Consider the following 15,150-nt stretch of genomic DNA (forward strand, 5'->3'; position numbering starts at 1 on the left):
CTGCAACAATTTACATTCCCACCAACAGTATAGGAGGGTTCCCTTTTCTCCACACCCTCTCCAGCATTTATTGTTTGTAGACTTTTTGATGATAGACATTCTGACTAATGTGAGGTGATACCTCTTTGTAGTTTTGATTTGTTTTTTTCTAATAATTATCTATGTTGAGCATCTTTTCATGTGCCTGTTGGCCATCTGTATGTCTTCTTTGGAGAAATGCTTATTTAGATCTTCTGCCCATTTTTGATTTTTTTTAATATTGAGCTATATGAGCTATTTATATATTTTGGAAATTAATCCCTTGTCAGTTGTATAGTTTGCAAATATTTTCTCTCATTCTCTAGGTTATCTTTTTGCTTTGTTTATGGTTTCCTTTGCTGTGTAAAAGCTTTTAAGTTTAATTAGGTCCCATTTGTTTATTTTTGCTTTTATTTCCATTACTCTAGGAGCTGGTTCCAAAAAATAGTCCTGCATTTTATGTCAGAGAGTGTTATGCCTATGTTTTACTTCCAGAGTTTTATATTATCTGGCCTTACATTTAGGTCTTTAATCCACTTGAGTTTATTTTTGTATAGGGTGTTAGAGAATGCTTTAGTTTCATTCTTTTACATGTAGCTGTCCAGTTTTCCCAGCACCACTTGTTGAAGAGACTATCTTTTCTCCATTGTATGTTCTTGCTTCCTTTGTCATAGATTAATTGACCAAAAGTGTGTGGGTTTATTTCTGGACTTTCTATCCTATTTCATTGATCTATGTGTCTGTTTTTGTGGGAGTACCATACTGTTTTGATGACTGTAGCTTTGTAGTATAGTCTGAAGTCAAGGAGTGTGATTCCTCCAGCTCTGTTCTTCTTTCTCAAGATTACTTTGGCCAATCAGGGTCTTCTGTGTTTCCATACAAATTTCAAAATTTTTATTCTAGTTCTGTGAAAAATGAGATTGGTCATTTGATAGGGATTTCATTGATTTTAAAGCAAGAGAAACAACCTGTTCTTCAAAAGGAAGTGTGTGCATGTGGGAAGGGGGCAGGGTCTAGGTAGGAGAATTGGATCTTATAGCCTGTAAGATAGGGATGCTGTTGTCTCCCGTGTTACACACAGTTCATGGATTTTGTCATCATGCTCTTTGTGCATATTAGAGGGACTTGGAACTAAAAAGAACTCTTGAATTAAAGATAAGAGAATATCCATGTTGGATTACTTTTTCATTGTCTGTTTAGATACGTCATCTAATCTAGGACCCTTTAAGTCACCAAAGAAAGGAGGGTCCCAATTATTTATTTGATTTTTTTGCTTTATTCATCTTCATGTCTTTATGCTGTATTTTATACATTTTTTCAACTTGTCGTGGATAGTAAAAATTGACCTGCTTTCTTTTTAGCTCCAGTGTCCCTACACTCTCCTGGTTCTCCTCCCACTACCCGGAGGGTTTCTTCTGTCTACTACATGAAGTCCTCTTCTTCTCACTTCAGGTTCTGTGTTTAATCATTTTTTTTAAAAAAATCATTCTTTACTCAGAAGTATTTATCTGAGCTTCATCTACCACCTAAAATTCAGATTTCCCAATATTACATATTAAGCTGCTTTCTTAACATCCTCTGGGTGGCTCACCAAGAGTCCAAAATCAACATGGCTGGGGTAAAATTGTATTTTCACAGCCTCCAACTCTTTCTCCTCCTAAATTTCCTCTCCGAGGGATAGCCTGCCACTGGTTCATTAGCCCAAGCTGGAAACCTGGGAGTTGTCCTGATTTCCTGTCACTCCCAAACCCCAGTCACCTCATTGTCAGTCAAATTCTAAGAGTAATATCTTAAGTCTCCCAACCTTTCAGTCCTCAGATTTCATAATTCAACTTTTTATCATTCTGTCTCCAAATCACTACATTAACTTGCTGATCATCTCCAACATGTTTCTAGTCGGTAGTCCGAGAGATGGCTTCCTTATTGCTTAAAATCTATTTATTCAACCATTCAATCAACAACTGTTTATTGAACATCCACTGTGTGCCAGGTTCTGCTCTAGGGATCAGGACACCATGATGACCATGCCCTTTAAATATATGTACACATCCATGCACACACACATATCCGTACATACGTGTCTGTGTTTATCCTTAGACAAAGATATACTTCAGCTACATCTATCAATGATAGCGTATCTCCATCTATGATGAAATATCTGTAGCTATGATGCACAAGGACCCCTGACTTCCCCAGGTTCACTTTACACCACTTGATTCTTATGAGAGACTTATCTTACTTCGTGCCTGGTTTTGCAGCACAAAAGGAATCCCAATCGGATTTTTGCTCTTACAAAAAAAGGTGAAAATCGAAAATAGCATTTTGTGTATTTTCAAAAGGAGTCATGATAGAGGCAACTTACACCTTAAGCAGTGAGAGTGACCCCACCAAGCTTCCTTCCCAGGAGCTACACTTGGCATTCCAGCTTCAAAGCTTCGAACTGTTTGTGACCATCTTCGCTGTATCTCAATTGATAATGTTCATCTGTCAGCAAGACAGTCCTAAGGTAATTACCTCTTAGCTTTATAGTAGTTCACCTTAGGAAACGTGTCAGAGGAAGTATTTACTTTTGGATAATGGGGGAAACCTGTATCTACAGATATATCTGTCTTATGATAAAGATACTTATCTATGTATACGCTACATATACAGGGACAAATATGTACATATACAGATATATTATAGACATGTAATTGAATCAAAGCTACTAAAGATTTCAATTCCAACTTGGGAAAGTATTAGAAGTATTCCTGTCTCATTTGCATATTCATTTGCTCATCCATTCAGCACCTTTTCTTTGGTGTCTTTTCAATGCCTTCATGATAAAGTTCACACTCATTAGTATTACATACAAGTGCCTTCCTGATCTTATCTCTGCCTCTCTCTATAGCTCTATTTCTGCTTCTCGTTCATACATCTTCTGTATTCCAATCACAAGTTTCACGTACATTATAATCCTGTCTCCTGCCTGAAACTTGGCATTTCTATCCCTTCTACCAGGAATATCCTTTTCTGCCTTACTCATGGAAACTGAAACCCACTTATTCAGAGTAACTTGTCTTGACCTACCTGACTTTTCAGACTGTTAGAGACCGCCCATCGTACATAAATCTATTCCGCCAGACGTCCAGTTGTATAATTGTTTATTTTCTGATCTCCACTGTGAACTCCTTGACACGTTGCCATCATGGTCACTTTCTTACACAATGGCTGGTACAGAGTAACAATTCATCAATGTCTTTTGAATGAATAAATGGCAGAATGAATGAGTAAATTACCCTACAAGCACTTGGGTCATATGCTGCAGAAATATTCAGGGCTTTGTTGAACAAAATTCTTTTATTTCTTCTTTCTTCTGGGGAGTTCTGGAGTGATGGCATAAAGATACTATGAAATTTTTCCTAAGTTGAGATTCAATTTAGCAGCAAAGCCAACTAAATTCCAACCAAATTCCTACCTTTAGAGGTATCTAAAGATGTATTCAACAAAAAAACACAACAGGAGATAATCAAACATTTTTTTTCTTAGACCTGATGTGCACAACTTTTTCTTGTAAATGCTGAGGTCCACACCTTTTGAAGTCTCTTCAGTTTACTCAAAGGGTGGCATGCCTCGAGATATTCATTGCTGAAATTCACCTTCACTTCATCTGCCTGCATAAAAGCTGGCAGTTCTGAGAGACAATAAAATTTCCATATGCCTACTATCCTTCGTTTCTTTCTCAAAAATAAGAGCTTGCTGAAAGCACCAAATGTTGAAAACAAGTATAGCTGATGAGACTAATCTCTGTCCATACAATGTGAAAACAGTGAGTGATACAATCAGTTTACAAGTGATGGAACAGTAGCCCTGACTGCTTTGTGTGTTGGAATCACAGGTTACACCAGCGTCAGAGTCAAAACCTTCCCAAAGTTCTTTCTACAAAGAGAATGCACCTCACTTGCTTTCTTTGACCATTTCCCCCAAATTCTGACTTAAAATTGAGATTCTTCAAATAGAGTCATTTAGCCTCACTAGCTTCCAGAAGGCTGAGTCTATTGCAAATTACACATAATGTCTAGCAGAGTGAGCGTGCTTGAAAAATGCTTTGTCGTGAGTCAATAAATATACGAATCCTAGAATAAAAATGATTACCTCATGCAGGAAATGGATGATTTTATATACACATTCATATATAATTTTATGTATAAGACATTATATGTGTATCTATTTAAAGCCAGACAACCAAATAGCATAAATAATGTATGGATTAAAATTCAATTTGACTTCAAACAATTATGTAATGTTCTGAAATCTTCTAAAGCTATAGGGAAGTTAAATTTCCATTAGTAAGGCTATTCTACAGCACTGCATTGTTCATTAATTGTTGCTTGAAGATTGAGTATGAAGTAATGGATTCTATGGCACTTACATAATATTTTATATTTGCAAAGTGCTTTGCAATTGTGTGCCAGTTAAATGTTAACTGGCCTTCTAATCCATTATGAATAAGAATAAGAAATTCCTATATGCAAAAGGACAGATGACTGGAACTTTTTTAAAATGAGACCAGCAACATTTTCATTAACTACATATGTCCTGTAAATTATTGACCTGTCTACATCTTCCATTTTATGAAGAGTCTTTCGAAGTTAAAAGTTTAAAATACAACCAGTCATTCCTCAATATTCATTCAGATCTTGAAACAGAAACTACACCAATTCCAACAATCACATTTTTCTCTCTAATCAATATTCATCCCAGGTTGTCAATCTGTCCTGTATTTTAGTGCATTTTAGCACGAATATCTCTTTTCTTCAATTCTCTGTACTGTTGAAAACCTTTGTCGGTCAGTAGAAACTTAACAATTCCTCCTGTTTTATTGATCTTTGTATTTTTTATGTCAAAGTCTTTCAGACTCTGCTTATTATTTAAATGTGTTCATCCTTCAATAGGACTAATCAATATTTTAAAACATATATATTATCTCTTCTCAGTTCCTATCATATCAGACTTAGAAACATGGAGTCTTTTTCCTAAATATTATTATTTATTCTTATTAGAGGTAATTTTCATTAAAATCTTACATCAGAAAGATGAGAGGTTTTTTTGTTTGGTTTAGTTTTGTTTAAAATAAAATTGGGTGACCTGCATTAGGGCCTGCAAAACCTACCAAAAAGAAGACTCTCTCAGAACCCACACAAAGCACACCTTGCAAATTCCTAGCTCAGAGTAGGTATTTGTTGAGAAATAATTGTAAATAGTGTTTATGCTGATATCTGCTTTAAAGGTACTGACTATAAAATGCCCATACAGTTTAATTATATAGTAATGTGCCTGATTTTTTAATCAAACAATCCAGAACGTTCACATCCCTGGCTGGAGTCAGGAGGATGGAGTAGAAGGCACAGGGCTAGTTCAAGGGACAGACACCCCATAAGGATACATGGTGGAGCGAGGAGGGTGGTGGAGATGTGAAGGGGAGGGCGGGTAGGGGAGAGGTTGCTGCAGAACCATCACCGTGAGACAATGCACAGAAGGGAAGTAGCAGGTGGAGGGGGAAAGCAGTGCCGGAAAATCAGGCAACAGAGCAAAGACATGAGTTTAATTTGAGACATTTCAGGATTAGGGGAGAGATGTCTGACAGGTATATGGAAGAACAGAACTGGACCCTGGGAGAGGGAGGGAGGCAGGGATGGGGTGGGGAGTGATAGATTTACCGGTCATCTGCACTATTATTTCTGTGGGTCAATTTTAAACAGAGATTTGGGTTTGCAAATTCAAGATGTAAATTCTGCATATTTCTTTTAGGATGCTTTGCTGAGCTTAAGTGAAGGTATCATATCAACTATATTATATAAGATCATATAAAAGTAGAGAAAGATGTAAAGAAATAAAATCATTCAAGCTACAACAGGACTGTTTTCATTCATCCTAAGCTGTCATCACCTACTCCTTATCTAACTTTGGCTTTTTCACACAACACTCCTCAAATATAATGTTTTAGATGTTCCAAAAATTAGGGGAAAATTAAGGTTGAGTTTAGCCGCAGAGTCTAGAATGTCCTGGCTCTGGAACAGTGAGTTTTTAAAATTCTTTTTTTCTCATTAACCCCTGCCGGTAAGGTTCTCCTAACTACCCACTTACACTCACTGTGGAAGAAGCATTGTTTTGGTTTTTATCAGCATTTTCTCTGCTCTAAGGGTTGTGTCCTGGGCCCACTTCCGATCTTAGAGCTTCTTGCTTTCTTTAGACTTGGGGTGAAGAAGAACTATAAAAACAAAAGCTGAAAAAGTTAAAACTCAATACATGAGCTACATTTTTGTGACCCTGAAACCATAAAATTCTTCCTAATCAGACAAAATTGTCTCTTTCCTGCCTCAGCTCTTTACCCTCTGTGCCCCTATCTGACCGTTGCTCCTCCGCGTTAGACAGTGCCCCCTCAGTCAGCTCTGACACATAACTCATTTCAGATATAAAATAGCTTTCTGAAATATTCATATTTATCGATTTTACTAAAGCATTTCACAATTTTTAAGTATATTTGAACAGAGCCTTAAATTTACATTTTCAAATATAAAAACCAAGATGAAAAAAGAAATTTAACACAGGCAATAGATAGCCTATGCTCAATGTACATTTGTAGCATAAATATTTTCTAAGTAAAATACTTAGAAATGGGACATTTCAAAGTGAAAAACTTGGTCCTTTTCTGTTAGCAGTCAAGTGAAAGCGGTTTGAATTTAAGTTGTAGGGAAAACCTCTAAAGAGAAATGACAGTCTTAGGTTAAAGATCTGGGCTGGGGGAAAGTAATTGCTAACGTATTTGGGATAGCCTGAGAAATAAGAAAAGCATCAATTCACATCAAATCAAAAGATTACTTAAAATTAGGTAGAATTGAATTTGAATATTAAAGGGATCCATGAAGGCTGTATTCCAAGCCTCAATAAACAGGCAAATATATGAGCATTACTCACTATGAGGTAATTAGTCTCCCTTTGCATATTTAGAAAGTTTATTGGCAGATTTATTAGTGTATTTATGGTATATTTGTCTTACTGCTTGGAAGGCAGTGCTTCCAACCTACAAAGGAATGCTTCTCATTTTTCAGGGATGTGCGTTCTCAGGTGCCTTCCACGTTCCATATATGGAGTCAAGAAGAATCTGTGTCGTAACACTTGATGTCTGAGCAAGAAATTTTGTACATCATGCAAGTTATTTATATAATTTACAGAGACTACAGCAGATATAATACGTTGCCAATTTAAATCTTTACATAAGAAAGAAAATATGTGCAGTGTGTAAGATAGTGCTTGAAAGCTGTTCAATTTGACTCATTTCCATGATTTGCATCAATCAATCATGGATTCTTTGGTGCAAGAGTTTTCATTTTTACACTCCCTCAAGTGAGTACACAGCAATACATAAGGCTTAATATCCTTTTTCTTCTTATAGTTCTCTCATTAAACCTAGTCTAAGGCAATGCATATTTGAAAACATTTTTTTTCCACAGTGACTATGTGAGAGTGGCAACTGCAGCAATGTTTTCATCTTTCTCTTGAGATTCTACTTAATATCCCAAGCATAGCTGTGCAAAACTTAGTGAGCCAAATCTAGTGGGTGATTTAACAGGGGTGTTTATCAAAGATTCTGCTGAAGAACAATAATGAAGCACAAACACCTGGAGGCTGAACCTAGCCACCTTTCCCACCAAGGATGTGTGCCCCCCAAAGATGGAGTAGGGTGATACGCCTGGGTCAGTTCTCCCGGGGACAGGTTTCCCACTTTGTCTAGTACTTAACCCAGAACATTAACTTGAGGGGAGAGCGGGAGGCCAGGGTAGGAATGTGAGGACTGAGCAGAAAGGCCCTGTGGCAAACAACAATTTCATCAGTGGAACAGAGCCTATAAATAGCCAGACGTATCAAGGCCAACCGGTTCCATTTGCCTATGTTTTCCTTGGCCCTGCTGTTAATTACAATCCTTTTCTGTCTGCTGTGCAGTTCCCATGGGATGGACTGGGTGAGATATAGGTAGGGTTGCCAGATTTAGCAAGTAAAACACAGGGTGCTCACCCCTTAAATTTGAATTTCAGACAATGTATATATTTTTCAACAAGCGATGAATAAAATTATTTGTCATGTATCCAAAATACAAATTTAATTGGCCATGCTGTACTTTATCAGGGAACCTTAGATATGAGGAGAAAACATGGAAGAAGATGAGCTTGTGAAAAAGAAGGGAAAAGAGGATGCAGGGTAGCTGCGGTCATATGGGAACAGCCTCTCAGCATCCCTGTCCTCCGTGGTCCTTCCTCTCCATCTCTATTATTGGCGCAGGCTGAGTGTTCCTCTTGATCTTCTGCTTTGTTAGAAATTTGAAAGTCTACTTGGACATAAGAGCCACAAATATATTTTACTACATTTGTTTTCCAAACTATTTCTTTGTTGACCAAACTACCTCCTGGTGTTGACCACACACTGAATTCTTCCTTTGACTCTTGTAGGCATACAATCTGTCTCCTCAAAAACTAGAAATAATTGGGACTAATGAGAAAGGAAGCTTCCTAAGCACCTTGAGCTCAATGCTCTTACATTTGCCAAATGCTTATTTTTTTTTAAAAAAAAAAAAGCATTTTAAGAGAATTCTAACTCTCCTCCTAAACCAACACTTTCATTTAACTTCTCATCTAAAAATTTCCTGTCACCATCACATACATCAAACATTTTTTGGACAACTCACTAAAGATGGATGCTACGGATAAAGCAGAATCTTGTGATTCTAAGACATTCTTCAACTCATGAAGGGCAGCCAAACTTTATGAACCTGGAGAGCTTCAGCCATCATGGCTGATAAAGTAGGTGATGGTGCTATAAAGAAAAAAACATTGCCTACTGCTCCAGTTCCACAAGGATCAAGACATGAGCTACTGCACTGCACCCTGAGGGGAACTTAGGGTGGGGAAAAACAGGAGGCATTCTGTGCTTTGGGTATACTGACTCGACAGATAGTTAAGATATATATCTAAAGAAAATTTTCAATGACCCTAGATTCTTGCATCTTTCCATTCATAGAAAGGCACTAAAATCATTAACTTGAGATATCTATTCTTTGTGATTAGTATTAATCTTTTAATGTTCAACTTACATGGGTTTTTTCCCCCTAGAAAAAATATATATCCTGACTCCTCCTGTACTGCTTCAAAGCAGTTCCTCAGAGCTATCCGAAGGCTGTTTCCCATTATATAGTCCTTAGTAAGTTCCCCAAATAAAACTTAATGCACAACTTTTACATTGTGCATTTCTCTTTCATTCCACGGGGTACTTGGGAATTTCAATCCATTCAATAATCTAAAGTTGATTTGCACTTTGTTTTCTATGCATCTGGTTTACTGTTTTTTGTTTCTGTGTGGAGTGCAGTGCTATGCCCATGGGTATCTGATGTGGGATCTAGCGCCATGTTGGATATGATCGAACTCTTGGAAGCTAAGGGTTAAGGAGAAGCACTTCACCATTCCTTCAATGAACTCATGCTTTGGCTCTCCCCCATGCATATAGAATGCGGCTCGCACAGAGAATGAGCGCATGATGTTGTGATCTCATCCCTGTAGTGGGACATTACTTTGTTGGCTCCCACACTTGAAGCAATTTGAATTTCTCAGCAGCCATACATCACCCACTTTGACAGAATTTGCAGGTTTGCTCTTTATGCCAGGCCTAATGGATGAAATGAAACTTGGTGAGCTCCCAGAGTTGGACAGCCTTCAGAATGCTGAGACAGGCCAAGGAAGGAAGAAAAGTCCTTGCATGTGTTCTCCCAAACTCAGCCCTCCCCATGCGTGTGGCAGGGTCCTGTTGATTCAGTGAGAAGCCATTGAACTTTGTGTCAGCAAGTGGTCTCTAGAATGACAAAAGCTTCTGAGATTCCGGAATCTTTGGTTCAAACCTCCGGTCCCTCCAGCCAAAGAAGATGGCACTCAGAATGTGAACAATACCTGATCCTCACCATCTAGCAAAATGACTTGCACAAGCAAAGCATAAACATCTGCCCATGCCCAATTATCTCCAAGAGAAAAAAACACATTATAAAGCTAGTTCAAATTGCTAGAGTTAAGTTTCTTTGTTTGGGGTTTTGCCTTTTATTTGTTTGTTTATTTTAGAAGTCAGCTCAATTTTTTTTTATTAAGATTGATCTTAAGATTAATAGCCCTAAATCAATTCCTGTTGTACTTGTTTGTTTAGAATGACATCAAATTAACACAGTTTTCAATGAATGAATCTTCAGATGCATTTGCTGATGTACTATTTCAGGTGCATTTTTTTTCTAAATCAGTCTGAAATATATAAATTTCTTCTGTACAAATCATTAGTATAGTTTATTTCTTAGCAAGCTATACATAGGATGAAAGTATCTCTTACATTTATCTTTTTCTTATATACTACAATTTTGGCATTGCTTCCAATAATGATTGATATGCAAAAATAGGTAAAAGTCATCAGACTCACATAAACAACTTTTTTAAATGCTGAAAGTATAGTTGGATTTAAGATCAGATCCTATCTTTTGTTTTCTCAAATAAAAATCTTATTCAATAGGAAATCTGATAAACATCTGAACGGGGTGAAAACATTGTTTCTCATAACTGAACTTTGCTTAATTTACTTGTTAGTTAAGCTCAGCATGGATGGAGGGCAGGACTGGTGTGGAGTTGATGTGTCTTGATGTATTATGAAATGTTACAGCCCCTGGGCTGAGGTCAAGTGAAGGTGGAAGAGATGACTTCATGCAGGTTCCTGCCAGAACCTTGATATCCGATGTCGACCGCTGACAACAAGCCAAGTGAATTCACTAACATTTGGACACTGTACAGTAAGTTTGGTGCCCCATGTGACTGCATAATAGGACTCTAAACCCCAGATTAAACTACTTACAGAAGCTGAAGAGTTGTCAGGGCAACTCAAACTTTACGACAAAGGAAAAAAGGTACTTGGTTATATTCACAGTACAACCCCATTGACCTGACTCTGAGGTGTACTTGTGAATACTAATGAATGTAACTGACTGTGCACCTTGTGTGAGGATGAATTTTAGAGCTAAATCTCTTGAGACAAAATTATCGGTTCTGTCCATATAATTTGCTTGTTTATTTTCATGTTGCCCATCCCCTCCCACATTAGAATATTGGGTCTATGAGAATGAGAATGGTTGCTTTGTTCACTGCTGCATGTATTCCCCACATGTAGAAGAGTCCCAGGCCCATAAGGGGCACTTGATAAATATTTATTAAATGAATGATAAATGATGAAAGGAAGAAACATTACACTTAGGTTATTGGGTACCATTGGGTAGAAGGATAGGAATAAACTGTGAAGGGTCACAGAGCAGTATCACCTGTATCTGGAATATCACCTTCACAAAAGACCTGATATATTTATGGTTACCGAGGAAAGGTGATGGAAGGGATAAATCTGGGAATTTGAAATTTACTTATTTTAAAAATAAAAATAGATTTTTAAAAAGCTTCTTCTGTATAGCACAGGGAACCATGTTCAATATCTTATAATAACCTCTAATGGAAAAATATGTAAATGAATATACAAACGTATATGCATTGCTGGGACATTGTACTGTACACCAGAGATTAACACATTGTAACTGACTGTACTTCAATAAATAAATAAATAAATGATTTAAAGGGAAAAAAAAAAAGACCTGATACAAATATGTCAAAGTGTTGCGTTCTTAAAAAAAAAAAAACCTTCAGCCACAGTTAAACAGTTGAGGGGTATGACATTATAAACAGTTTCCACAATTGGTTAGAACACATATCATGTGATGAAAAATTATAAATGGTTTTGATTCACAAAGAGAAAAATATAAAGCCGTTTTTCTTCTGTTTTCACTTTTAAGGTTGGTTCTCGTAAGATTAACTCTTTGCTTTCTTATCAACTTTGTCTATGTCTCAGTGTAGTCAGAAATGGTCTTAAGACCCACTTTTGTTATTGTTGTTGAATTTATATCATGTCTTTCAGACAGAAAACTGTAATTGACAGTTTCAGATTATACAATACAGTTAGCCAGAGGTTTCATATTTAACAGAATGTTTAACTAATTTAAATTATTCAAGCCCATCATGATTTTAGAAAGAGTCCAAACTATTTAGATGAAAACACTTTATTGATTAAACTGAACAAATTATCTTAATTCTCTATTTTTTATTTAGCTTCTTTCATAGGCAATGTCCTTTGAAGACTCCATAGAAAGCTTCCTGACACATAGTGTATTCTAAAGCTTATTCATTTACAAAAATATATTTTCTGTCTCTTGGACTATAAATCAGAGTTTCAAAAGTTGAACAAATTTCATTGATTTTCTGAATAAATAAATGGCAATGCCAAACAAATGACAAGCAGAGAAAATATTAGTCCTTAATCTCACACATTGACACTGTCACATTTTAAGCTAAATTATTTCATCAGCAACTGTTTGGCAGGTGGAGATGTTTCTTTGCTCTCTGTTTGGACTCTCCATAGTTCAAGTGAAACCATGGCTTCTACAGGAAGTAGTGTAACAGATTTGTGAGTCCCCAAAAGCATCTTTGAAGAGATTTCACAGTATAAGAATCTGGAACATTTTATAACCCATTTCTTAAAATGTTCCCCTCAGCATCCCCACTAGACCATAAACAAGGGTCTGCTGGTCTCCCCTCCATTCACTCATTCATTCATTCATACATGGATCATTACGTGGGCATAGTCTTTGGGCAGAAACGTTCCTTCTCTCTATGTAAAGTCATATGGCAATTCCAATAATACCCTTTTGGAGCTTTGGGTGCTCTGTTTCCCTCCAGTGGGATGAAAAGTGAGGAGGAAGGGATCCCCCAAAAATCATGCAGGAAAAGAACATCAAGATTCTTAGAAGACTGTCCAACTCAGGTGTTATTTGAAACCTCTAGGGAATTTGTAGAAGATCCTATCTTAGGCTTTTCTTGAAAGTTTGTGGATAAAGCCATTCTTTCCCAAACAGACTTGGTGTGCTTTCTCAGTTCCGTGCTTTGTTCCTTAGTGCACCCTTTGTCTAGAAGGCCTTTGCATCGTCTGCCGTATGGAATGTGGTCTCTCATCCTCCAGGGCTCAGTGTGAATGGAGCCCAATCCCCCCTTCCAAACCTTCTCTAATCCTTCTGGCAAGAGTCATTTCTTCTCCCTCTGAATTTCCTCAGCATCTTTATTTAGAGATCTAATGACCTTTAAACATTTTCAACATATTTAACAGCTATCTGTGTACCTTAGATAAACTTTTGGAAAGTTGTGAGTGTTACTTACCTTTGCATCCTCCACCTCAACCAGATGAGTGATTCGCATGCAATAGGCTGTCAACACATGCAGGGTGAATACTAACTGAATGGTATCTCTCTTTTCCGTAGGAGGAATAGCTCAAAAATTACACAGTTTGACAGCATAGCTTTTTCCATTTCTAGCCAATTTGTCTTCTTTATAAAATAAAAGGCTGAAGATTAACCTACTTAAACTTAAAAAAGAAAAAAAGTGAAAAAAAAAAAAAACCCTCCTGATAATGGCGGGCTATAAACCAGCTGCTATACATTTTAAGCTCCAGGAATTCAGCATAATCTGACTTCCCAGAATCTCAGAGCTGTCGAATGTTTGATTCCACACTAAAATTCCAAACATCAACATTAAGAGGCTGGTTAATTAACTGATCATTCAGGTTTCTACTTCTCTCAGTATTCTGCTTGGCTCTTAGATAAAAGAAGGCAATGGAAAAAAAATTAAACTAAAACTCTGGCCAAATAATATACAGGGAAGGGAGGTTGAGTATCCAAAATTGAGATTCTCACTTTGAATTCTTTGTGTATTTTGATTATAAATTTAAATAAAATGACAAATATCCCAATCAGACCTTTCCCTTAAATCACCTGAATTTATCTAAGCTTTGGTAATTTGTCAGTTTTTCTGGTCGCCCTTGGACTTCACTAGTGGGTACACACTGTATTAGATAATTTTTCTTAAAAGAAAGTTCCTTTTTTCTTAAAAGTTAATAGTCATGTCCAGGTCACATAGTGAGTTAATGTTAAAGGTCAGCTTTAGAATCCAGGTTTTCTGTTCCCTAATTCAAAGCTTTTACGTAAGTGTTAAAAATCCAGATGCCATTAAATATCAAGCTCCCTTTGAGCACATAAAACATGATCCCATTAATAAATAATTCAACCTGAATGAAATTTTTCCAAGAAACCTCTATTACCCAAAGCAAGACACAGAAGTCCATAAGACAAATGTAATAAAATTTAAAATAAAGGTAAGGGAAATAGTTTGGCTGTTCATTAAAAGATTAAAAATAGAGTTACCATGTGACAATTCTAGACATATACTTAAGAGAGAAGAAAACAAAGAAACATATCCACACAAAATTCTGAACAGATATTCATAGCGGTATTATTCACAACAGCCAAACAAGTCAGTGGAAATAACCCAAATGTTCATCAGTTGATGTATGGATACGTAAAATGTGGTATATTCATTCAATTGAATACTACTTAGCTATAAAAAGAAATAAAGTCCTGATACCTGCTACCTCATGGGTGAACATTGAAAACATTATACTAGGAAAGAAGTCAGTCACAAAAGAACAATATTGTGTGACTCCAGTTATATAAGGTGTCAAAAAATAGGCAAATCTATATATTCAGAAAACAATTACTGCTTGCCTGGTGGAGGTTGAAGAGACAAGTTATAGGGAAACGTGTGTGACTGCTAATGGGTATGCATTTATTTTGGGGGTGTTGAAAGTGTTCCAGATTTGATTGTAATAATGCTTGTCCAACGCTAAGATTATACTGAAAGCCATTAAATTGTGCACTTTAAGTAGGTGAGTTGTATGGTATGCAAATTATATATCAGTAAAGCCATTACATATTTGTTTCAAAAAGGTAAGCCTTAAGGGCTTAAGGTCCAATTTATTCATTTATCATTTACTCTTTTTTCATTCACGTATATATTTGCTTCCCCAGATTAACCTTCCATGAACTTACTACCTCTCTACCTCCATCTCCATCTCTAGACTGACATTATCTTCATAGCACCCCTCAATTTTCCTTCAGAGCACAATTCACATTTGTAATCACACTGCAGTCTT

This window comes from Camelus ferus, chromosome 2 (assembly GCF_009834535.1).
Source record: "Camelus ferus isolate YT-003-E chromosome 2, BCGSAC_Cfer_1.0, whole genome shotgun sequence".
Classification (NCBI taxonomy): domain Eukaryota; kingdom Metazoa; phylum Chordata; class Mammalia; order Artiodactyla; family Camelidae; genus Camelus; species Camelus ferus.